This window comes from Haematobia irritans, chromosome 5, assembly GCF_050003625.1.
Source record: "Haematobia irritans isolate KBUSLIRL chromosome 5, ASM5000362v1, whole genome shotgun sequence".
NCBI classification, from domain to species: domain Eukaryota; kingdom Metazoa; phylum Arthropoda; class Insecta; order Diptera; family Muscidae; genus Haematobia; species Haematobia irritans.
Genome location: NC_134401.1, coordinates 3287193 through 3314802, shown reverse-complemented (window position 1 = coordinate 3314802; position 27610 = coordinate 3287193). Strand labels below are relative to the sequence as shown.

The 27610-nt window shown below is 30.9% G+C and overlaps 1 protein-coding gene across 2 annotated transcripts in view; it reads right to left on the bottom strand.

Annotated features, from left to right (window-relative positions):
- Positions 1 to 27610, bottom strand: part of jing (AE binding protein 2 jing) — a 264729-nt gene that overhangs the window by 191847 nt on the left and 45272 nt on the right. The window lies entirely within an intron of this gene.

Here is a 27610-nt window from a genome sequence, read left to right as displayed (position 1 = left end):
CAAATTTCAGCCGATCGGATGAAATTTGCTTCTCTTAGAGGATCCACAAACCAAATCTGGGAACCGATTTATATGGGGGCTATATATAATTATGGACCGATATGGACCAATTTTTGCATGGTTGTTAGAGACCATATACTAACATCACGTACCAAATTTCAGCCTGGTCGGATGAAATTTGCTTCTCTTAGAGCAATCGCAAGCCAAATTTGGGGGTCCGTTTATATGGGGCTATACGTAAAAGTGGACCGATATGGCCCATTTGCAATACCATCCGACCTCTATAGCTTGTTTCGTTCGGAAGTTTGCGTGATTTCAACAGACGGACGGACGGACATGCTCAGATCGACTCAGAATTTCACCACGACCCAGAATATTTATACTTTATGGGGTCTTAGAGCAATATTTCGATGTGTTACAAACGGAATGACAAAGTTAATATACCCCCATCCTATGGTGGAGGGTATAAAAATTAAGCAACGATTATAAACTTTATTTTAATTATTTAAAAGACATTTGTCCTTGGTATTGTTTGCATGTCCTAAAATTTACATTTCCTAATATTTCATATTAGGGCAATATGTTTTGCAGTGTTATATTCATATACATTAATTTTTGAATTTTTCCGAAATTATTATTTAAAAAAAAATATTTTTCTCATTTATTCTAAACGAAGTGTTGTAGGGCGAAAAAGAAAAATTCATTTATCCAAATCCTAAAAAAAACTAATAGCCTGTTTCAGTATGTCGAACGAGCTCTATCGATCCACCGAAATTGAAACAAACAGCTGATTTTATAACCAAAAATCATCTGTTTCTATGCATTTCAGTCGATCGATAGAGCTCGTGCGACATACAGAAACAGGCTATAAATTTTTATACGAAATTTTTTTTTCTCATATCTTCTAAACTAAGTACCGTAAGGCAAAATGGAGGTAAATTGGTGACCAACCTTAGGAGTCCAATCAATACATTATGTGTAATTTGATTATGTTGTTTGGACTCTTATTGTCAAAAGACACTATAAACCTGTATAGAATTTTTGACTGTAAATACACGAGAAGCAAAAGCTCTTTGTTTCATGTGATATACCTTAATTACCTTATGGAATAACAACGTTGCAAGTATAACATTTGGATGACTGTTATACTTCTGGTATAACTGTTAAAATAATTTAAATGTAATAAAAAAAACTTTTTGCAAATTTTTCTGTTATAAACTCGTCATCTAAGCCAGTATAACACTTAACTAAACTGTTATACAAACTGATATATTTATTTATTTGCTTTAATTAATATTTGTAGAAAGAAATTGCAACTGATGAAAAGTGTATTTAAAGTAAGAAAGTCGAGTAAACTGTTATACAAACTGTCATACTACCATTAATAAATAAAATATACCAATTTTTAACAATAAAATGGATAGATCTTTCAATTCCATCGCTCTAAACATTATATTAATTATAATTCAAATAATAATTGACTTGATTGGGTGAGAAATTTGTTCAAACATAGAATAGTCTGAGTTTTTCTATACTAGTTTCATTTAATTAAATTAAGCTTAATTGTAGAAAGAAATTTCAATTGATAATGAGTTTATGTAAAGTATAAAAACAAAATAAAATTTTATAAAAACTGTCATAAAATCATAATTGAATTAAATATACCAGTTCCATAAAATGAATATATCTACCAACTTCATCGACCTGTAACTCAGACAATATTAGACTTAATTCTATAAGAAATTGGACCAAAGATAGAAACCCAAAGAACATATAAATGAAATTTAATGTAAATAATATGTGAATGGAAACTTCCTTTTTATTTCGAGTTTATAAAATAGCCTAGTTTCGTTAAAGAAAACGAAAATGAAAACTACTCTAAACTCTAACATTTTTCAACTCTTTTTGCTTTTGACATTTCCCCATTGCATTTGTGGCCATCGTCAAATGTTTGTCCGCCAAAAACTTCATTCGGTATTTATAACCCAATGTAGGACATGGGGTTTATGGTATGGAAAATGTAGTTGGTTAACTGCGATGACCATTCGCATTGGTCGCCAGTCGATGGGGGTCAATGAAGTTGGAAATATGGCCCCGGGGGTGCAATAGGTGGCTGGCAACAGTAATAGCGGATGATCATATATTTCAAAGTTATTTATGGGCAAATGACTTGGATGGATGACCATATGGACAGACCAAAATAAACACTAGCAGAGCTTTAGTTTAAAAGGTCTAACAAAAATGGGAAGTCAAACACCACAAAGGCCAATAGCAAAACAAAAAAGAAGGTGGGTATTTTCATTTAAACTTCGACATACCATAAACTTAATAAATTAACTTAATTTCTAACAAAGTGGTCATAACCTGTTTCCAGCTTAGCCACAAGAATTGTTATAAAAAAAAAAAACAAAACAACCACAAAATAATTCAACTAAACCATAGAAACCATAACCATAGAAAGAGAAATATATTAACACAACAAAAAAAAACTCAAAAATAAAAAATAAGATTGATCATGATTTGTAGTCAAATATATGTACATACATAATAAATAAAGGTTTTTAGTTTATTGAATAAATTGAATTGAGAGATAGAAATGGGAAAACGTTTAGCATTTTCGTTTGTCAAGTTGTGATGCTAAGATGGGGAAAACTTGGGAGGTCATTTGTGTTGCATTTCTTTTGCTATCATCAAAAAGATATTTATCAGAAATTTTATGATTTTATGACTGCACCAATGAATTCCTTATTATTATGTCTTTTTCTTGAGGGGTTATATATTGTGATTTTAAGAGTTCTTGTATTCACATATTCCCAAGTTCTGTAACAAGTGAGTGTGTGTGTATGACTAAGAGGATTTATGGAGCCATAAATATTGGAAAGGGTCGAGTAACATAATTAAAAAAAACAGATGATAACATCGACTGTGGAAGAGTATTTGAAGAACCTAACAGACTTTAACAAAAGATAAACATTGCTATCCATTAAACCGTTTGTAGTTCAACTAAACCAGGATTTGTTTCATTTTCTAAATTTTTTCAAAAACTTATCATTAAGCTTCTATGGGTTTTTTTTTATTCCCATCTAATTTTATTTTGTTTTATGTTTCACTGATGCATTATTTATATCGACCCACTCTATATATAAGAGAGCATATATATAGAAATGCATAAGATCGTAAATTCATGAATGTGTGTGTGTAAAAAATCCATAAATCTCGAAAATCATAAAATGTCAACAGTTTTTTTAATGCGTTGTCAAATAAAAATACCAGATATAAAAAACGAAACCCCACAAACAAAATCAACATAAAATTTAAAGCTTATGGTAATAAACTTAACAAAAAAAAACATTGTTGAACTCTTCTGGAATAATTTAATAAAAATTTACCTCCCAGCTTCGAATAAAGTCATACTATATTTAATGTGAAAAAGAGTTTCAATAAGAATTCTTAGAACACAACAGACATAATTTTTTGAATACCTTCTTAAAGATAATTTAGTTGATCAATGATCAATTTAGTTGTAGTATAAATATTTTTTTATATATTGGTATATAATCGATATACTGGATATAAATGCTGTGTATAACAGTTACTTTACTGATTCAAAAATGTATTGAAATGTGTTTATAATTATACAATGACAAACTAATAATATCTAAGTAAATATAACAGTTTCCAAAAACTGTTATACTCACAACAATTATTGAAAAAACAATATTATATTTAAATAAAAATTCTTAGAAGAACAAAATGCTGTGTATAACAGTTATAAATATCTTTGCTGATTAAAAAAATGTATTGAAATGTGTTTATAGTTATACAATGACAAAAGAATACTTAGTAAATATAACAGTTTCCAAAAACTGTTATACACACAAAAATTATTAGAAAACAATATTATATTTAAATAAAAATTCTTAGAAGAACAAAATATAAGTAAATATAACAGTTTCAAAAACAATTTTTTTTATTTATTTATTGTTTATGGAATGCTAGTAAACCAGGATTTTATATCATATAATTGTGTATAAAAAAAATGCAAAAATGAATTGACATCTATTTTTATAATTATACCATGACAAAAAATAATATCTAAGTAAATATAATAGTTCCAAAAACTATTATACTCACAAAAATTATTGGGAAACAATACTATATTTAAACAAAAATTCTTAGAAGAACAAAATCTATGCAAAAATATAACAGTTTCAAACACTATTTTATTCATTTAGTTTTTTTATTGTTTATGGAATGCTAGTACAACACGATTTTATATCTTGTAATTGACAGTACTAGCTTAATTTTGACAAATCAATTTAATGTTAATATTAGAAAGGAAAATTCTAATAATATTTTCAAAAATTTTAAAAATCTTGGATAATTTATTCTAATAAAAAAATTAATTAATTCAAAGATAAATATCAGAACAATAATAAAAAACAAATATGAAAAGTTTTCTTTTAACTATTTTAGTATTGCTAATAGTTTGTATCCGAGATGGCAAAGGCGATAACCGTGTACGAGAAATTCTCTTTTAAACACAAAGCATTTAATCGTAGAGTAAATTATTTTTAAGCCTCTGTTCGATCTTTCAACTCGGATGAAGTTGTATAGATTAGTATGCTAACCGTTGCACCACGGTGGCTCCCAGGGATATAAAGGTTGTGTATAACACTTATAAATCTCATTACTTATTCAAACATGTATTGACATGTATTTTTATAATTATACAATGACAAAAAATAATATTTAAGTAAATATAACAGTTTCAAAAACTGTTATACTCACAAAAATTATTTGAAAATTAATAGTATTTAAACTTAAAAGAACAGAAGGGATGTTTACTATGGCTTATTTGATGGTTGCACAATTTTGTAGTATAAATATAAAATATTTTTCTATATATAAACGATATATTGGGTATAAAGGCAGTGTATAACAGTAATAAAGCTCTTTAATATAATTGGAAACATTATAACATTTAAACAAAAATTCTTAGAACATATAAAAATTTAGAAAAAAACAATAACTATAGCTAAACAATAACGGATATAAAGGTTGTATATAACTGTTATAAATCTGTTCTTAATGATTCAAAAATTTATTGAAATATATATTTCTGTTAAGACAATGAGAAGATATGTAAATATAACAGTTCCAAAAACTGTTATAATCACAAAAATTATAGATTAATACTATGAGATTAAAAAAAGTTCTACACAGAAAAAAATATCACCAAAATATTTCCAATTAAAAAGTTAATTGAAGTTGAAAATTTTTTCAATTAATAAATTAATTGATACAATTAACTTTTTAATCATGATAGAAAATTAAGTTAATTAAGTCAATGATTGAACATTTGAAAAATTTTAATTAAAAAATTAATTGATACAATTAACTTTTTAATCAAATTCGGAAGACTAATTCAGTTAAAAAAGTGCTGATTTTTTTTAATTTTTAATGAAAAATGTATTTCAACCAATCATTTGTTAATCCAAATAAAAACTTTAAGTCAATTCAGAAAGTAATTAAAAATAGTTACCTTTTTTAATTAATAAATTATTTGAGTTTTGCAATCAACATCAATTAAATTTTTAATTGAATCAATTAAAAAATTAATTGAAATTTGCTGCAAAAAATCAATTAATTTTTTAATCAAGAATTTTTTCTATGCCCAATTAAAACTGTGATTGATACTATCATTTTCGTGATTGAAGACATTTCAATTAAAAAATTAATTGGATCAATTAATTTGGTGATTGAATCAGAAAAAAAATGTTTTGTGTGTACGAGAATATGGTATTCGCATATACAAAAAGATGTTTAGTTTTTTTGCCACTCGATTATTGTTACTGCTCTTAGAATTTTTCATACCCTAAACTTTCTTAAACATTTTCACTTAATTAACCTGTCATCATCCATTATATTATATATTTGTTTTTTTTTTTTTTTCTTAATTATTTTACAATTTTTATTTTTTCCATAGCCAAAGCAAATCAAAAGGCAGATAAGCTAAATTGGCATATTTGTTTTTGGAATAAACAAAATTACTTTATATGCAAACGAAGTTTCAAATTTTAAGTACTTTTTAAGTTTTTTCAAGCGACCAACATTATTTGTGTTTCAGGAATTTTTATATTTCACTTGACTTGTTTAAGTAGAAAAGGAAAACACAAATTAAAAAAAAAAACGAACTCAAGATAAATAAAAAAATAATTTCACTTTGTCAGTAAGTATAGAGGAAGAAATTGAAGAACTTCAACGAACGAACGACCGACAGAATGAGTAAATGAACAACTATAATATGTTGTTGCATTGCATGCAATCTACACAATCATTTGAACCAGGCAACCAACAAACCAACCAACCAGACAGACAGACAACTCACAATCCGTACTCGTATTCTTTTTAGGGGGCTTGTATAGACAACGAATAGATTCACCGCCTCCTTTCTGCTAGAGTTGTCACTTGGAAATGGAAATAAAAATAAAAAAAAATCTAGAAAGTACCAGGCAAAGAGGTTTCATTTTAAAGGTGGAAGGCAAGAGATTGAAGTTGTGGAATGAATTGAATGTTGAATGCTGCCAACAAACATTATTTAAACGTTGAAAAATCTAAAAGAAACTGTAAACTGCAAATAATGACAACGACAACAAAAAAAACGCAACAACGCCATGGGGCGAGACATCACCGGGAAAATATGCACTGGCAAAATGTGCGTGTTGCATTTGTAAAATAGTTTTATGTGGCTATAACCTCCTCCCCAAATGCACTACCATACAATTCCCAAAGCAATAAAAAAAAACAAACAGTTGAGGAGATAGGGAGCGTGTAGAATAGGCTGCAAAAGTTGCATAAATTATTACCATAATAGCGAGTCATGTTTACAGCCTATAATCAGATAGTGCTCACTCCCTTTTCCCATGCGGAATAGCAGATCAATTCTAACAGAAAGAAAAAAACAGTATTTAATAAACATGAACATGTGGGGAAAAAGGGAGAGGAGCTCAAGTGTTCATCGTATACAGTAGCTCCAAATCAATTACAGGATATTTCATTAGTTGCAATGTTTCATGTTTTAAATATATTCCCAAAAAGATTAATCAAAGATTTGATTTCTAATTTAGTTACTTGAAAGCTCTCACTGTTATACTTTTAGCTTGCAAGATGTAAATAAGTTATAAATCAGTTCAAAAGATTTCAAAAATAATTTATAACATATAAGAAATCTATTGCATAGTTGTATAACAGTTCTATGAACTGTTATAAATTCGTATAACAGTTTAAAATTGAGTTATATATTTTATAACAGATATGTAACCTATTCCATAGTTGCATAACAGTTATTTAACCTATTATAAATTCGTATAACAGTTTAAAATTAAGTGATCTAACTTTTATATTAGTATGCTGAACATAATGCAATCGATTTTTCGTAGTAGTTTCTTGTGGGACATTTTGGGAACGATCTAAGCCCTTTGGTAGCCTGCATATAAAATATTTAGAAATACTTTGTCACAAAGTTTAAAACACACAAAATAGTATTTTTTAAAATTTAAAAGAACCTTTGTTTTTACTATTATTAAGGGTATTTTAGTTGGAAATATTTATGTAGAAGACTAATCATGGTCTTGAGGAACTAATCATAGTTGTATGTTTTCTTCGTTTCGTGTTGAATTTACGCACCTTGGTCTACCAGACAAAGTGCCTTTGCAAGTTATAATTTGGCTATATATAATTATACAAGTTCCTAAAACTTATTTATAAAACTTATTTATAACTGTTATACAAATGCATAATATTTGAAAAAAAAAACAAACTTCTTGAACTGCAATTTGAATATAATTCTCTATTTAATTCTCCGAAACATGTACACTACTATATAAGTAAGGTCCCTTGTCATGGAGCTAAACATGGAATCGGGTAGCACTCAACTCATCTAACTTAACCTAATTGTTCAAATATCATAATACACTTAATACGGGAGCCACCGAGGTGCAAAGGTTAGCATACCCGCCTTGCATACACAATGTCGTGGGTTCCATTCCTGCTTCGACCGAACACCAAAAAGTTTTTCAGCGGTGGATTATCCCACCTCAGTAATGCTGGTGACATTTCTGAGGGTTTCACTGCAATGTGGAACGCCGTTCGGCCTCGGCTATAAAAAGGAGGTCCCTTGTCACTGAGCTTAACATGGAATCGGGCAGCACTCAGTGATAAGAGAGAAGTTCACCAATGTGGTATCACAATGGACTGGATAGTCTAAGTGAGCTTGATACATCGGGCTGCCACCTAACCTAACCTAATACTCTGTGTATCATGCACTCACAATGTGAATAATCATGACCCTTAGTAATGATCAGCAAATTTATTTTTTGCAAATATCTAGGAGCATAGGGAAGTTGTTCCTCAACTCCGCGGTATCTACATTTCATTATAAAGGACCTTAAAATAAATTTATAACAAATATCCAAACTGTTATACACATGTATAACAGTAAATAAAACTGTTATACAATTGTAAAATTCCTATTTGCACTGATTCTTGATTTATAACAAATACTCAAACTGTTATACAGATGTATAACAGTTTATAAAACTGTTATACTATTGTCAAATTTCTACTTTAACTGGAATTTAAGACTACTTATAGAATTTGAAGAGATATTTCTTAAGAACCATTATAATATAGAGAAATATTATCATATTATGTTTTTCATGAGCCTTGTATACAGGAAGAAATCAGAATATTTCTTTCAAATATCTTATATAGTTCTACCACCAAAACTACAAAACTTTCCTTCTAATCTTAAATCTTCATTACGGGGTATTGACAATTTATCGCCAAATCGTAATCTTCTAACCGGATGAGTTCAAGGTTAATGTGGATGACTTATCACCCGAATAACATTCTTATGCGGTTTAATTTCGATTGCCTAAAACACTGTGCCCTAAACACTGGCATAAAAAAGGTGAAAACGTGTTCTCAAACAAAAGAACCACAAAGGGGGAACGCATTAAAAATTCCTACACACCAAGTTGAGGTTGTTTCTAACAACTTTGTTTTTGCTGGGTTTTTGTTGTTTCTTGCTGGCGTCGTCGGCATCAGGTAGTTGAGGCCAATCGACTTTGGCGACTGCTGATGATGTTGCTAATACTGTTGGTAGTGTTGGGGCGTTGTACGGTGCAATGTTTCTCAAACAAACAACCTGTTGCCAGTGGTGTTTTTTTGTCGGACCAGCTGTATGGCAGAAATGCAGTTTCTTGGTCAAATGGACTATGGAGAAAATGAAACAAACCCATCGACAAGCCATACCCCCTATGAATTGTCCATGATTTTCTGAATATCTTTAAAAACCATCACCACTTGGCATGTAACTGAAAACCCCCCTGAGGGCTGTTATCATCCAAACCAAAACATTTGCACAAATGTTTCGTTTCGCTTTTTTTCCAAGCCTAAACAAACCATTGAAATTCTAAAACGATCTGTTTATCTCTTTTTCCTACCTAGCCGAACGATCAACTTGTTCTATCTATCTAATTTGTTTTTAATTTATTTCCTAACAAAAACTTTACAGATTTACAACTTTATGGCCATATTATATTTTTGGCCATTACAAAACTAATTTGGTTGGCTGGGCTATGAGGCATGGATATTTTACATACATTAAGCAACAATGGGCCTAATGTAAAATGGCCCAGAGGCCTAAAAGCTTTACAGATGGTGTCTATGTGTAGGTTTAGGCTGTTGTTTTGTTGGTATGCCAGAATAAAAAACACATAAACTGGATTTTTGTTAGGTTTTATTTTTATTTCGTGTTTTTTGAGATATAATCACTGTAAACGAAAATATTAAAATTCAAATCATATAACAAATAATAGTAGACAATTTAAATGCCTTATGGAATAATTTATTTATTTGAGCTTAGGTTGCTAAACATTTCGGTAGCAAAGGTGTGGACTTCAAACAAGATTTGGAAAGCCAACTTCATGCTGTTGGCTGAAGCACATGAAATAAAGGCAAATAAATCGATGCAGGAAAAAAATGGGGGGAAACTAAAAACAAGGGCTGCCTTTTATAGAACAAAAAACAAATATTAATAATCGAAAATTGTGTTAATGTTTTTTTTTTAAATATTCCCCATTAAGACTTGCATGCATGCATTTGAACCGATTGTTGAGGCACTATTGCGCAAACTGATTGCGGTATCTGCAAAACAGGCATTCTAAACGCAATAAACCGATTCTTCAGGTGACGATCTCCTTGATCTCTCATTCTACTTTTTATGTATGGGAATAAAAAGACTTTTTTTTACTCTTTGGTAGAATCTTGATGTTTTGGTAGATATTGCAAAATATTTCTCTCCAGCTAAGAGGTACTTCACAAATTTTCTATAGAAATAAAATTTTCACAGAATTTTCTAAAGAAATTAAATGTAGACAAAATTGTCAAAAGCAATACAATTTTGACAAAATTTTCTATAGAAATAAAATTTTAACAAAATTTTCTATAAAAATAAAATTTTGACAAAATTTTATATAACAAGTATATACGGCCGTAAGTTCGGACAGGCCGAAGCTTATGTACCCTCCACCATGGATTGCGTAGAAACTTCTACTGAAGACTGTCATCCACAATCGAATTACTTGGGTTGCGGTGTGATTGGGGATCGGCTATATATAACTATAGACCGATATGGACCAATTATGGCATGGTTATAAGAGGCCTTATACTAACACCACGTTGCAAATTTCAACCGGATCGAATGAATTTTGCTCCTCTAAGAGGCTCCGGAGGTCAAAACTGGGGATCGCCTTATATGGGGGCTATATATAATTATGGACCGATATGGACCAATTTTGGCATGGTTGTTAGGGAGCCACCGTGGTGCCTTGCATACACAAGGTCGTGAGTTCGATTCCTGCTACGACCGAACACCAAAAAGTTTTTCAGCGGTGGATTATCCCACCTCAGTAATGCTGGTGACATTTCTGAAGGTTTCAAAGCTTCTCTAAGTGGTTTCACTGGAATGTGGAACGCCGTTCGGACTCGGCTATAAAAAGGAGGTCCCTCGTCATTGAGCTTAACATGGAATCGGGCAGCACTCAGTGATAAGAGAGAAGTTCACCACTGTGGTATCACAATGGACTGAATAGTCTAAGTGAGCCTGATACATCGGGCTGCCACATAACCTAACCTAACCTAACCTAGAGACAATATACTAACACCACGTTCCAAATTTCAATCGGATCGAATGGCTTTTGCTCCTCTAAGAGGCTCCGGGGTCAAATCTGGGGATCGGTTTATATGGGGGCTATATATAATTATAGGCCGATGTGGACCAATTTTGGCATGGTTGTTAGAGACAATATACTAACACCACGTTCCAAATTTCAATCGGATCGAATGTCTTTTGCTCCTCTAAGAGGCTCCGGGGTCAAATCTGGGGATCGGTTTATATGTGGGCTATATATAATTATAGGCCGATGTGGACCAATTTTGGCATGGTTGTTAGAGACAATATACTAACACCACGTTCCAAATTTCAATTGGATCGAATGACTTTTGCTCCTCTAAGAGGCTCCGCAAGCCAAATCGGGGGATCGGTTTATATGGGGGCTATATGTAATTATGGACCGATATGGACCAATTTTTGCATGGTTGTTAGAGACCATATACTAACACCATGTACCAAATTTCAACCGGATCGAATGAAATTTGGTTCTCTTAGAGGCTCCGCAAGCCAAATCGGGGTATCGGTTTATATGGGGGCTATACGTAAAAGTGGACCGATATGGACCAATTTTTGCATGGTTGTTAGAGACCATATACTAACACTATGTACCAAATTTCAGACGGATCGGATAAAACTTGCTCCTCTTAGAGCAATCGCAAGCCAAATTTGGGGGTCCGTTTATATGGGGACTATACGTAAAAGTGGACCGAATTAGCCCATTTGCAATACCATCCGACCTACATCAATAACAACTACTTGTGCCAAGTTTCAAGACGATAGCTTGTTTCGTTCGGAAGTTAGCGTGATTTCAACAGACGGACGGACGGACGGACATGCTCAGATCGACTCAGAATTTCACCACGACCCAGAATATATATACTTTATGGGGTCTTAGAGCAATAATTCGATGTGTTACAAACGGAATGACAAAGTTAATATACCCCCATCCTATGGTGGAGGGTATAAAAATATAATAAGATTTTTTGTTAGGTTGGTTTTTTGGTAAACTTTTCTACAAAGTTTGGTGGATTATTTTTGACTCGAGTGGCCACCGTGAATCCCCCCCACTGCCTAAGGTTGTCTCAATTTTACGATAGGCCACATTATTGTTCAGGAACAACAACTGATTTTGGACGACCTTCACGAAATTCCTCTTGGTGTGAACTACAACCTCGCTTGAATTCACCGATGGTATGGTATAAACACTGATCCTTGAAGGATCTTCACTGCCAAAAATATTTTCGACACAGATGAGAAACTGTCATACTCAGTATTTCTACGTAATTTTAACCTACTAATAAAGAGACAAACTGGGATTTTCCTTTCCATGGCTATTGCCACTCCGACAAGTGTCATCTGCTACCGGACTTTTGAAGTCATGCTAAGGTATCATCTCTCTTACCTATGCAATTTTGTAATATTTCGTTATTAATGATCCATATCAGGCATGCCTAAATGCCATAATTTAATTACTTTCGGTTCTAAATCGAAGCAATAAATTACAAACGAGGCTAGCGAAGCTGCCCGGGAAACCATTCACATCTATCAAGACAACAGCGACTAATTCCATTTCCCCATTTCGTGCGTGGCAAACATAGTAAGCGTTGTTGTCTTCCAATCACCAGGCAGTCAGAGTCAAGCTAAAGAAACCTCCACTAGGTATTCCAATGGCCAAACCAGAATGTTGTAATAAAATGCATAGTCGTTTCTAGTTCGATGGCATAAAGAGGAGAGCACAAGAAAACAGGAAAAAACGAACGATCAGATAAAGAACTCAAACTTCAAGACAAACGGCGACCAAGATTGGTAACTTTACAACTTACCCGCTCGCTCTTAATGTGATAAAGATAATTAGATTGTTTTCCATAGCAAAAGCACCACATTAAATAGGCTGGGTAAGTGAGGGGCAGAGGGGAAGGCGACTACCAACTCTGACCGACTAAGCTCTACAAACATGTTAAACTGTCAGGTTACATTAGCAGGGGGCCTTGCCAGCTAAAGATTTTTGTCTAACTCTTAAATATCTTGGGAGTATGTATAGCATATGCCAGTTTAACGAATAAGACATGCAAGAAGTGGCATGGGCAGGGGGGGCTACTACAATGGCTCTAACAAAAAATGATAACAAGTCATAAAACTACAGCAACAACATTTGGAAAAGTAAACCTGTTACAAAAAAAACTACAACGACCAAATCGAATCGTTAGATGGTCTTTAAGATTAAAAAGCTATAGCATGTTAATGTCTTCTAGCTTCCCCCCTGCGACCCCTTCCCCTCATACTGAAATATGTTCCCGGGCTTTCATATGATGATAATGATGACGACAAGAATACCAACTAACAACAATAAAGTAGGGATTGAATAAAAATGAAAATAAGTAGAAATTTAAAATTCACTTCCTGATTGTCGGAAAAGCGGAAAATTTTTAATCAGCCTTATATTAAATCATGATGATCCCAGCAAACAATTTTGGTTGTTAAAGGATAAAACATACTCACTAAAATGATTTTCTGCCTTTTAAAACAATTTTGTTAACATACTTGTTTTTAATATCCAATAAACCGGATGTTTCATATAGAAAAACGGGTTCTCAGAATTGCACTGGTTTTCATAGAGGGCTATGTGAACAACACCGACAAAAAATTATCTCTAATTTGTCATTAAAATTGAGCCAATAAAACAATTTCATAAATACTATGAACATATTCGTTATTGTAAGAAATTTCTTTGTAGTAATGAAACATTTCATACTATTAATGAACATTTTCATCGCTTTGTTTTTCATCAAATGTTCAATGATTTGATTTTTCATCAATATTGGTTAAGTAATGAAACATTTCATACTATTAATGAACATTTTCATCGCTTTGATTTTCATCAAATGTTCAATGATTTGATTTTTCATCAATGTTCGTCAAGGCAATGAAAATGTTTCGTTAGCTCAATTTTAATAAAATTGTGTTAGTCCGTAATCTTAAGAAATTAAAATGTGTTGTATCAGATCACTTCCCGATTGTCGGAAAAAACGGACAATTTTTAATGAGCCTTATATTAAATCATAATGATCCTAGTTGTTAAAGGATAAATATTCGTAAAAACATAATTATTGCCTAGCTTTCTAAACAACTAAGATTATTTTTTTTTAATATTGTTTTTTTTTTTTTTTATTTCCAATAAACTGTATTTTTTCTTATAGAAAATCGGTTTATGAATTTCTCAGAATTGTGCTGGTTTTCATAGGGGGCTCTGTGAACAACACCCATAAAAAAAAACTAAATTCCACGTAATTAGTAAAATTGAGCCAATAAAACAATTTCATAAATACTATGAACATATTCGTTATTGTAAGAACTTTCTTTGTAGTAATGAAACATTTCATGTTACTAATGAACATTTTCATTGAATTCATGAAAAATGTTCACGAAGTCAATGAAAATGTTTCTTTAGCTCAATTTTAATGAAATTCATTTCGTCTGTTATTTTAAGAAAAGGAAATGTGAAGTATCAGATCTGGGAAACGGCCTTTTCTTTTTGATCACAACTGATCATTTTATTGTTGTCAGAATAATTCAAATTATTCTTACTTTTTCACTCTTAAAAAAGTAAGCCTGGTGGATCCTTAGTTTTAAGTTGTCAGCTTCAATCAGGTCATTCGGCCCACAACATATTTGGAAACAATTACAATATTGTCACCACAGATCATATATATATTTTTTTTGTCACAAAGATTGGTGCTCTAGAACCTCTTGAGTTTACTATCCCTCACACACAAAAAAAAAAAATTTCTGATTCAATCACGAAATTAATTGATCCAATTAATTTTTAATTGAAATGTCTTCAATCACAGAAATGATAGTATCAATTAAAAATTAATTGAAGGTCTATTAAAAAGTTAATTGATCCAATTAAAAAATTAATTGATACTATTATTTTTGTGATTGATTTTTGTTTCAACTAAAAAATTTTAAATTTTTAATTGAATATTTTTTAAAACTTAATTAAAATTTTAATTGGAAAAATTTTCTTGCAATTTTTTTGTGTTCACTCACTAAAACTCTTATTGGCTTTCCTCCTAGAAACTTGTATTCCTTTTTTCCCTCTATTTTTTTGTTACATAACCATTAGTCCATAACACTCCTGGTTTATGTTTTATAACCATTCATTAAATCCAACAGTAGAAAAAGTGGGGGGGGGGATATAGGAGAGCACATAAAAAGCAAAAAACTCATCTTGTTAGGACTTAGAACAACAGTTAATTTAGTGTAATTTTAATTACTTTCATAAAACAACTCATCTGGCGGAAGACAGAATTCCATGCCGGGTCTATAACGAAAAAAAGGCAATGAACCAAATGTCCAAACGAGAAAAGGCAAAGAAAGAAAAAAATTAAGTTGAATCAAATCAAAAGTTTGTTGGTGTTGGCGTAAAACAGGGCCAGGCAATGTGGTCGATCTCAAGTCAATACTACCTCAATACGAGTTCAGTTTGGCTATGAATGGTCTGGGGATATTCACATAGTCTGCTGTTCGATGGTCGCTGGTTGCTTGGAGTTCTATGCATATCATTTGTGCCATTACTCAATTGTTTGGTTTGTTACTTTTCTTTGGGGCCCACGCGGGATGTTGGAGGGTAGGGCATTTGGGGCCTACGAATGGCTTGAGGGAATTGGGCGATAAAAGCAAACGAAAAAAAACTGAAAATGTTTTTTTTTTTTTGGTTAAATTTGCATAATTTTAGCATATTTTGTTTGTTGTTAAAGCGTCCGTCCGTGGGTCTGTCTATTCGTATAGCACCAACATTAGACATTCCATAAAATTTGCTATAAATGTCCGATAGAATTGTATGCATTAACTACGATTATATCATGGGATTAATTTGTGATAATAATTCTTGAAAGGTTGTCGACGGCATGTGTTTACCTTTATTGAAAGAAAATGAAATTGACAATTATGGAAAATAAAAATAAATTAGATTAACGAATCGGATTATCCTGGATTAAAGAAAATGAGAAATCAAGCAGACATTTTTGGCTTGCTGTTATTAGTTTAGTGATAGTGATCATACCATTATTAGAATTGGTAATAAAATGTGCAGACTTAAAATATAATACTTAAAATTGTGAAGAAGATTGAAAGGATCTTGGTTTCAAATCCAGAAATTCCCTAAAGACTACCATTATGGCCACGAACACTACTTCGAGACCTTTCTCAGAAGAAAATTAAAAACAATTTCTGAGTTACCTAATCCGTTTAGTTCAATGTCTGTCTGAGGTGTTTCATATAATGTGGCCATGAATGGTTCCCCAGCAAAAAATACTTCAGCAGTAAGAGTTTAGTTGCGCTTTTTGGTATACAATAAAATAGGCAGTGCATCCACACTGCATGAATCGGTGGCAATAACGTAAACGAGTAATCAAACTAGTTTATGATCATTCGTTTACGTTATTGCAACCAATTCATGCAGTAAAGATGCATGAAAAGTAGTGTTGTTTTCCTTCACATCAACAATGCTATACTCAAGATTATATATCACTTCTGAGCAATATTTTTATTAAAATGAGCAATTATTTCAGCGCTATTTAGAAGCTGCTCTAAATCGGGGCATCGTCCACAAAAATCAGCGCTGAATCGGTTGTTTTGTGAGCAATTGGTAATGCTTCTCTCCCTTACAATCCTGCTGATATAGTGCTCCATTTTTTGTTGGGTCCAATCTATAGGTTACTCTGAGGCTACACGGATGAAAAAGACTGTTTTTCATATGTTTGGCTATAAACATTATATGTTTGGAACACAAATTTTTAAACACAATATTTTTGAGTGCAAGTGTATAATGTTCATAAACTAGCATAACATGTTTGGGACATATATGTTAATATGTTGGAACATATTATGTTTGGGACATAAAATGTTTGTAAATATAATATGCTTGGATGCAAACATATATTAATTTAGAAATAGCCTATAAACATATATGTGTTTAGTAGCTTGGAGCGCTATTTAAGAGGGAGCGATATTGAATTAAGTTGGTGGTTGTTGCTTGTTATTACAAAATTAACATTTTATTTTTCCTTGGGCAATTGATCAGCTACTTCTTTGATCCTTACAAACTGTGTGGTCCGCTGTTCGAATCCCCGTCCGGCAAAAGGTAAAATTAAAATAAAAAAAAAAATCATACAATTGAATAATTTCTTCTACAATGTTTGTATTACAGAAAAAGGTGCTAAGAACTAAAAAATCTCGTGGAAGTGAGAAAGATGTGGGGGAATATACAATTGGGCAGAAACTAAATTTTGAGCATTCAGGTCGAAAACCTATGTTGTTAGCACCTATATTACCTGTTTATTTTCATAATTCATTATGATTGTAAATATATAAATAAATAAATAAAATTTTGAGCACAATATTGTTTGGGAGAATTTTTTTAAGCATATAATATTTTTGGGTGCAAAATGCTTCCAAACATATTATATGTTCACATAATAACATATTGTTTTTTGGAAGACAACATTATTGAATTTGGATGCAAAAATACAAAATGTTTGGAACTTAGACTACCCAAACATATATTGTTTAGACCAATATACTTTCAAACATATTATATATTGGAAGAGATCAAACATATAAATGTTTGGGCAATACCCAAAAATGTATATGCTTGAAGCAAAATATGTTTGGGAGTATATGTTACAGAAGCGATTTTTTGTGAGCGTGTAGTTGTAGTCGAAATTAGTTTCAGTGCAAGAGTTGCCTTTTATATTTCGGGATGGGGCACACGGTTGCCACAATTCTACCAAAAATAGTAGAATTTTTTTCTGTTTGGTAGAATTGTTGATATTTTGGTAGGTTAGGTTAGGTTAGGTGGCAGCCCGATGTATCAGGCTCACTTAGACTATTCAGTCCATTGTGATACCACATTGGTGAACTTCTCTGTTATCACTGAGTGCTGCCCGATTCCATGTTAAGCTCAATGACAAAGGACCTCCTTTTTATAGCCGAGTCCGAACGGCGTTCCACATTGCAGTGAAACCACTTAGAGAAGTTTTGAAACCCTCAGACCACCAGCATTACTGAGGTGGGATAATCCACCGCTGAAGAACTTTTTGGTGTTCGGTCGTAGCAGGAATCGAACCCACGACCTTGTGTATGCAAGGCGGGCATGCTAACCATTGCACCACGGTGGCTTTTTTTTGTTAGATTTTGAAAAGAGGTACTTCATAAATTTTCTTTAGAAATAAAATTTTGACAAAATGTTCATGACTAGTAGTTCGAGCGCTTTTTCAAAAGATCAAAACATTTTCAGAGCTAAATAATCTGAACTTTAAACTTCTCTAAATACACTAAGAGATGTTCCCTAGTCGTAGTTTAAATTTGAATTCCGCTTAGTGCATTTGACGACATTTCCACTAACTTCTTGAAGTACTTCCCTATACTCGGACCTTGGATGGTTCCCGTAGGAAAGAACTCTGGGCCTATGTGTGTCAAGAGCAAACTGTTATTTTGGGACGGTGGATATAAAGAGATTCCCCATATTGACTTTTTCAGGCTTCTGAAGACTTCATCTTAACATTTAGTATTCCCCTCTAGAAACTCCTCATAAACTAGTCCATGACGCTCCACAGTTAGATATAGCCGCCACATAAACTGGTCTCCAGTATTGATTTGGAGAGTATCCTAGATGACCTCTTTTTATGCTATCAGATTGAATGTCGATGCATAATGTAAGCATACTTCCTCTAGCAACCACATAAAAATTGAACCACATTCACGAAGAATGAAAATAGGCTTATGGAAGAATATATTATGATTTCTTTTAATACACGCAGAGAAGGAATATGATCATCTCAACCATGTTTCGAGGGCAAAATGTTATTTTTGGATGGTGACCATGGAACATTTTTGTCGCAAAAATGTTGTTTTCTCGGCAAACATATACATGGTTGCCGAAGCTAGACATATGCTTTTTTAGAAAATAACATGGTTGCCGCAAACATGTTACATGTTCTACGTCCAAAAATAACATTTTGCTCTCGAAACATGGTTGAGGTGATCATATTCCTTCTCTGGGTGTATATTACGATTTCTTTGTTTATAGATTAAATGGTTACACATTTTTAATATTCAAGCTCACTAGTTTTAATAGATTAAAAGGGCAAAGTATCATTAATGACTTGCCAATATATGTCCGTCTTTGCATACGTACCTCAACTCTCTTAATCTATAGGTCATTACTTTATTCCAAAAATATTGCCCTTCGTCCGTTTGGGTATATTTCGCCTTTCTTAATCTATACCTCATTCCCGGCATTTATCTATTTTTACCTTTTTTCCTTATTTTTTATTTGTTTTGTTAGTCTGTCCAAAGTGTTTAAATAATGATTTTCAATTTCGATGTTGGATAATGGAAAACAGTTCATTAGCACCTTCTGTTATTTAACTCATTCTAGTGTTGTTGTCGATGTATAAACGATTGTTGTTGTCGTTGTTGGTGGTAGTGGTGATGGTGCCACCACTCTTGTTTGACAGGCCATAGTTGGTGGTGTTGGTATTATTCACCAACTTTGAGTATCTTTTAGTTTCTAAAGGTATATAAACTATTTTATTTATCTGTTATATATTTTTTTTTTGTTTTTGTCATGTCCGTCCATGTTTTTCCATTAGAGTCTATCTGTATGGCCTGCCAGTTGCTTAACTACCTTCCATTTGCTCTATCACCGACTATGTTTACTTGTATGCTTAACATTTATTGTTCTTGTAGTTGTTGTTGTTGTGGTGGTTGTCGTAGATGTTAAAGACTGGCTGTCGATAAATCTGCGAGAATCTAGATGGGAGAATCTCTGTAGCTATGATTTGTGTGTGTTTGTGTACGAAAAGATTCCTGTCTAGCCTCTTTACTCCAATTCAAATTGAAATTCGTATTGAGATTCACATTAGATTATGCAAATTTAATTTATTGAAAGTGAAGAGGGTGAATTTTATGGAGAATTCCAGCTAAAATGTATCAGCATCATATCTAAACATCACTATCATCACCTGTGTCTGCGATTGTGCTCTATTGCCATATCTAGTTTATTGAATCATTTGCATATGAGAGGGAAGGAGAATAAGAGTGTGACTGAGTGAGAGAGAGTAGGGTGGTGTTATTGGGGAATATAGGGATGCCAAAAGAGCATTATGTGAAAAACACAGAGAAATGCAAAAAGGATAACATTTAAGCAAAACTAATTTCCAATTCATAATTTATTAGTGAATTAAAAGAAGACAAAATATAAAATCTCAACAAAAACTACAAAAATTAAATACTACAAATGCTCAACTCGATTGATCTTTTATATGAGACCCAATTAAAAACATGGACCCAGAACATGAGTTATTCTGTCTGTAGATTAAAAAACACGAATCTTGACTAATAGCTTTATCATCCCAGCAAACAAAGCGTCACCAAAAAGTAATGAAAATTTTGTTTTTGGATCCGAAGGTGGTGAAAAATTGGCACAGATGCGATGTATTTAGAATAGCTGAGAAAAACATACCAAACAGAGAAATTTTCAAATTTTTTTTCTTCTGGATAATTTATTCAACCATTGCCATTCCTATCCCTAGCAAAAAATAGTAAGGTATCCATCGAAAAATCGTTCATGAATGAATGGATTTACCGATGTATGGCATGCAAATAAGCGGTGTCTCTCTTTTTGTTTCTGTTGTCATTATTTATTTACAGCTCTCTGTTGTCATTGTTGTTTTTGTTGTTGTTTTTCATTGTAGTTGTTGTTCAGTTCAATAAATAATTTCTTAATAAGCTTGCCAGACATTGAACGTGTGGTGGCAGAGGTAACTACAATTTCAGGGTATTGCACCTTGACAGAGAATAAACAAACCATGAAGCGTTTAAATTGATATTGCACTTTAATTGGGAAATATACTACGATATATTAGGGTGGAAGAAGAAACAATATCTCAATTGAAAACAAATTTTATTCAATCAAAAATTACCACATAAAATTTATATATAAAATATAAAATTTTGTTTTCTATCATTTGGCATATTAAACCTAAAAAATGAGTGGTATATTTGTTTGCAATTTCATCTAATGTATTAGCAAAAGTCCTAAAAGTGATAGACAAAAATATAGCTATAGATAAAAAAAATATTTTTACATAAAAAACTAATTGCTAAAAGCAGTAACACTAATGTTTTACAAACTATAAAAAAATCACAATAAAATTCAAATATAAAATTCATAAGAATTACACTATCTGGTGCTAGTTCTATAATAAAAAAAGGGAATATGTTTAAACAAAGGAAGTTACCACTTGAAACACTTGTAAATGTAAAAATTTCCTAGAAGCAACAAACTCTGAGACATTTTGTGGGCTTCTTTATTTTTGCCAAATTCTAGGAAAATGTCGGAATTAGAGGCCGTACTATGATGATGATGGAGATGGAATGATATCAAAGGGACTCTTAAATCTTAAGACTTAATTATCACAAAATCTACAATGATGACAGATGAAAAACAAAAACAAAGAAATGGAAGAAAAGTAAGACAGAAACTCCAAAACATTATCAACAACATGTTCATCAACATTAAGGCCTCTACAAAAGTCTATGGAGAAAAACAAGCCAACTTTTTATTTATTTTTTTTCATTGGAATAAGCCCTCACATTAAGAGGAGCAAAAACAAAAAGCTGAAACATTACAGCATAATTTAAATAGACATAGAAATGTTTATTATAAACCCACAGAAAACCTTCCGACAAACAACAGCAACATCGTCATCCGAAATACAAGACAAGACAAAGTTGTAAGTAGTTTTCCAGAGTGGTTGCTTGATTGTCTCGCTAAAAGAAAAGTTTTCCATCCAAAGACAGAGACATGGCAGTGAAGTAAAACTAAGAAGCAACCCAAAGCCGACAAGCAACATAAAAATTTTACCCAAAAGCACTTTATGAAGTGTATTTCTTAAAGCTCCCCAAAAAAAAAAAACAAATGATTCAACGAAAACAAAGACCCACAAAATCAGACAGTCACTGTTATAGAAATAAAAGGAGGAGATTTTTCGATGGGGGCGATGGGGACCCAGGATGAAAGCAAACAAACAAAGTAAGAATCTTGATGGAGGACGACAGTAAAAAGTAAACCAAAGGTTAGCAATATTTTCCAATGCTAAAATCTCCAACACAAAGTAACAGAAAGATATGGATGAAAAAAAATCATGGGGATAGGGGGCAGTTACAGTGGCTAGGATTTGGATAAAATGGGGATTATATCAACAATTTAATGAAATCATGAACTATTTTTGAAAAGAAAGATTTTCCTACTTTCTTGCGACAACCGTAAATATGCTCGCTAGTTTCTTTCTTTTTCGTTTTGTCAAATAAAACTTTTACAAATTTTTCTATAGAAATAAGATTTTGACAAATTTTTCTATAGAAATAAGATTTTGTCAAATTTTTCTATAGAAATAAAATTTTGACAAAATTTACTATAGGAATAAAATTTTGACAAAATTTTCTATAGAAATAAAATTTTGACAAAATTTTCTATAGAAATAAAATTTTGATAAAATTTTCTATAGAAATAAAATTTTGACAAAATTTTATATAGAAATAAAATTGTGACAAAATTTTCTATAGAAATAAAATTTTGACAAAATTTTCTATAGGAATAAAATTTTGACAAAATTTTCTATAGGAACAAGATTTTGAAAAAAATTTTCTATAGAAATAAAATTTTGACAAAATTTTCTATAGAAATAGAATTTTGACAAAATTTTCTATAGAAATAGAATTTGGACAAAATTTTCCATAAGAAAAATTTTGACAAAATTTGCTATAGAAATAAACTTTTGACAAAATTTTCTATAGAAATAAACTTTTGACAAAATTTTCTATAGGAATAAAATTTTGACAAAATTTTCTATAGGAATAAAATTTTGACAAAATTTTCTATAGAAATAAAATTTTGAGATTTTTTTTATAGAAATAGAATTTGGACAAAATTTTCCGTAAGAAAAATTTGGACAAAATTTTCCAAAGAACTAAACTTTTGACAACATTTTCTGTAGACATAAATTTTTGACAAAATTTTCTATAGAAATAAAATTTTGACAAAATTTTCTATAAAAATAAAATTTTGACAAAATTTTTTATAGAAATAAAATTTTGACTAAATTTTCTATAGAAATAAAATGTTGACCAAATTTTCTATAGAAATAAAATTTTGAGAAAATTTTCTATAGAAATAAAATTTTGAGAAAATTTTCTATAGAAATAAAATTTTGACAAAATTTTCTATAGAAATAAAATTTTGACAAAATTTTCTATAGAAATTAAATTTTGACAACATTTTCTATAGAAATAAAATTTTGACAAAATTTTCTATAAAAATAAAATTTTGACAAAATTTTCTATAGCAATAAAATTTTGACAACATTTTCTATAGAAATAAAATTTTGACAAAATTTTCTATAGAAGTAAAATTTTGACAAAATTTTCTATAGAAAAAAATTTTGACAACATTTTCTATAAAAATAAAATTTTGACTACATTTTCTATAAAAATAAACTTTTTACAAAATTTTGTCGAGGAACAAGATTTTGAAAAAAAAATTCTATAGAAATAAAATTTTTGCAAAATTTTCTATAGAAATAAAATTTTGACAAAATTTTGTCTAGGAACAAGATTTTGAAAAAAAAAATTCTATAGAAATACAATTTTTGCAAAATTTTCTATAGAAATAAAATTTTGACAAAAAATTTGTATGGAAATAAAATTTCACCAAATTTACTATAGAATAAAAAAAAATTAAAAAATTTTCTATAGAAATAAAATTTTGATAGCATTTTCTATAGAAATAAAATTTTGCAAAATATTCTGTATAAATAAAATGTTGATAAAATTTTCAATAGAATTAAGGTTTTGGCAAAATTTTCTATAGAAATACAATTTGGACAAAAAAAATCTATGGAAATAAAATTTTGACAAAATTATCTATAAAAAATTATCTATAAAAAAATAAATTTTGACAAAATTATCTATAAAAAATAAATTTTGACACAATTTTCTATAAAAATAAAATGTTGACAAAATTTTCTATGGCAATAAAATGTTGACAAAATTTTCTATAGAAAAAAAAATTTGACAAAATTTTCTTTAGGAACAAGATTTTGAAAAAAAAAATTCTATAGAAATAAAATTTTGGCAAAATTTTCTGTAGAAATAAAATTTTAACAAAATTTTCCATAGAAACAAGATTTTGAAAAAAAAAATTTCTATTGAAATAAAATTTTGACAAAATGTTCTATAGAAATAAAATTTTGACAAAATTTTCTATAGGAACAAGATTTTGACAAAATTTTCTATAGAAATAATATTGTGACAAAATTTTCTATAGAAATAAAATTTTGACAAAATTTTCTATAGGAACAAGATTTTGAAAAAAAATTTCTATAGAAATAAAATTTTGGCAAAATTTTCTATAGAAATAAAATTTTAACAAAATTTTCGATAGAAACAAGATTTTGAAAAAAAATTTCTATTGAAATAAAATTTTGACAAAATGTTCTATAGAAATAAAATTTTGACAAAATTGTCTATAGGAACAAGATTTTGACAAAATGTTCTATAGAAATAAAATTTTTACAAAATTTTCTACAGAAATAAAATTTTGACAAAAAATTTCTATGGAAATAAAATTTGACCAAATTTACTATACAATAAAAAAATTTAAAAAAATTTTCTATAGAAATAAAATTTTGGCAAAATTTTCTATAGAAATAAAATTTTGCAACATATTCTGTATAAATAAAATTTTCAATGGAATTAAAAATTTGACAACAATTTCGTTAGAAACAAAATTTTGACAAAATTATCTATAAAAATAAAATTTTGACACAATTTTCTATAAAAATAAAATAAAGTTTTGAGAACATTTTCTATAGAAATAAAATTTTGAAAAAAAATTATATACAAATAAAATTTTGACAAAATTTTCTATAGAAATAAAATGTTGACAAAATTTTCTATAGAAATAAAAATTTCAAAAAAATTCCTAAAGAAATAAAATTTTGACATAATTTTCTATAGAAATAAGTTTTGATCCGATTTACTGCAGAAATAAAATTTTGACAGATTTTTCTATAGAAATAAAATTTTAACAAAATTTTCTATAGAAATTAAAATTTGACAAAATTTTCTATAGAAATAAAAATTTCAAAAAATTTCCTAAAGAAATAAAATTTTGACATAATTTTTCTATAGAAATAAAATTTTGACAACATTTTCTATAGAAATAAAATGTTGACAAAATTTTCTATAGAAATAAAATGTTGACAAAATTGTCTATAGAAATAAAATTTTGACAACAGATGTTTTGTTTGGTATTTTTTTGGTAGAATTTTCTCCAAATTTTAGAAGAATTTTCTTTAAATTTTGGTAGAAATTTCTCCAAATATTGGTAGGATATTTTTGGCTCGATTGGCAACCGTGATTACTATGGCCTGAATAGTCTAAGTGAGCCTGAAATATCGGGCAACCACTATACCTAACCTAAAGCTACTTCTTGGCAAGAAAATCTGGTTCCTCCTCCTAGGTTCGTTCTAACAACAAAACGATTTTCATGAGCTGCTAATGCTATTGGCATTTCTGAGTGTTGCAAAACTGCTCTAAGTGGCTTCACTCTTAACTTCACATGTCGGTCTGACTCAGCTATAAAAATTAGGTCCCTTGTCAATGAGCTAAATATAGAATCGAGAATAACTCACTGATAAGAGAGGTGTTCACAACCTGTGGTATTATAAAGATCACTATAATGTAGCCTAACCTAACCAAATTCAAACTACTATGAAGTATGTCTTCCATTTGCCAAATCCTTGTCTGTCCATCCTTTTTATTTGGGCCCTTGGTCACAAAAGGAATGATTCTCATCAACCAAATACAAGGCCTTGGCAAATAAAATACAATTTAATAAATCTTCACATGTAGTATTTAAGACGTGTCTTTAGCTCACAGACACTCAAACAAATGTGTATGGACAAACAGACAGACGGACGGATGGACATATGGAGAGAAGAGACAAGCTGATGCTCTACAACAAAGCAGCCGAACAAAAGTGGCTAAAAACACTTTGAGGTTTTCAAAAGAAAATCCATTTAAGCTGATTTTACTCCTCTTTTTGCGTTGTGGTTATTTTTTTTTTTTACTTTCAATTCTTACTAATAACAACGTTGTTTTTTCTGTTGTTTTTTGTTCTCTGTTGTTTCTTGTTTTAATAAAATCGGCTTTGGAGTTTCAGTTTTCAATACTGAGCTATTGGGGAGCCTAAAGTATGGTCAAGCGGTCAGTTATCTTGAGACATGCGTGTGTGTTGGCTGATGAGGATAATAATGATGCCAGAGTTAACCAATGGTAAATGCAGATCTTTGACATACGTCATAAAATAATCGTATTTTATTGGCGGCTTATTTAGAGGAAAAACAAAAACTAGCTAACAATATGTAAGAATTTTTGCTTAAATCTTGAAAAGTGTTTAAAGTTCAAGAGGCTACTGTTCTTTAGTCTTAGGATGGCTCGCTAATGTGTCTGTAGACATGGAGTAAATACCAGTGATATTAACATTTGGTTTTTTATGGTAGCCAGATACCTAATCAAAGGTTTTGGGAGCCACCGTGGTGCAATGGTTAGCATGCTCGCCTTGCATACACAATGTCGTGGGTTCGATTCCTGCTTCGACCGAACACCAAAAAGTAATGCTGGTGACATTTCTAAGGGTTTCAAAGCTTCTCTTAGTGGTTTCACTGCAATGTGGAACGCCGTTCGGTCTCGGCTATAAAAAGGAGGTCCCTTGTCATTCAGCTTAACAAGGAATCGGGCTGCACTCAGTGATAAGAGAGAAGTTCACCACTGTGGTATCACAATGGGCTGAATAGTCTAAGTGAGCCTGATATATCGGGCAGCCACCTAACCTAACCTAACCTATACTAATCAAAGGTTTCATAATATCCTGAGCAAATTGGAATAGGACGTCCGTCCTTTTTTGCCTAACAGTTTTTTGGTTTGCTCGATAACTAGAATGAATTCATTAATTTATTGATTTAAACTAAATTAAATTAAATTAGGGGGCCACCGTGGTGCAATGGTTTGCATGGTTAGGGTCAATCAAAACAAAAACAAAAAAACTGTCAGCGGTGGATTATCCCTTCTCAGTAATGCTGGTGACATTTTTGAATGTTTCTGAGCCATTCGGATTAGGCTATAAAACGGAAGTCCCTTGCCATTGAGCTAAACATAGAATCGGGTAGCACTCAGTGATAAGGGGAAAGTTCACCACTGTGATACCACAATAAACTGTTTAGTCTGAAGTATCGGGCTACC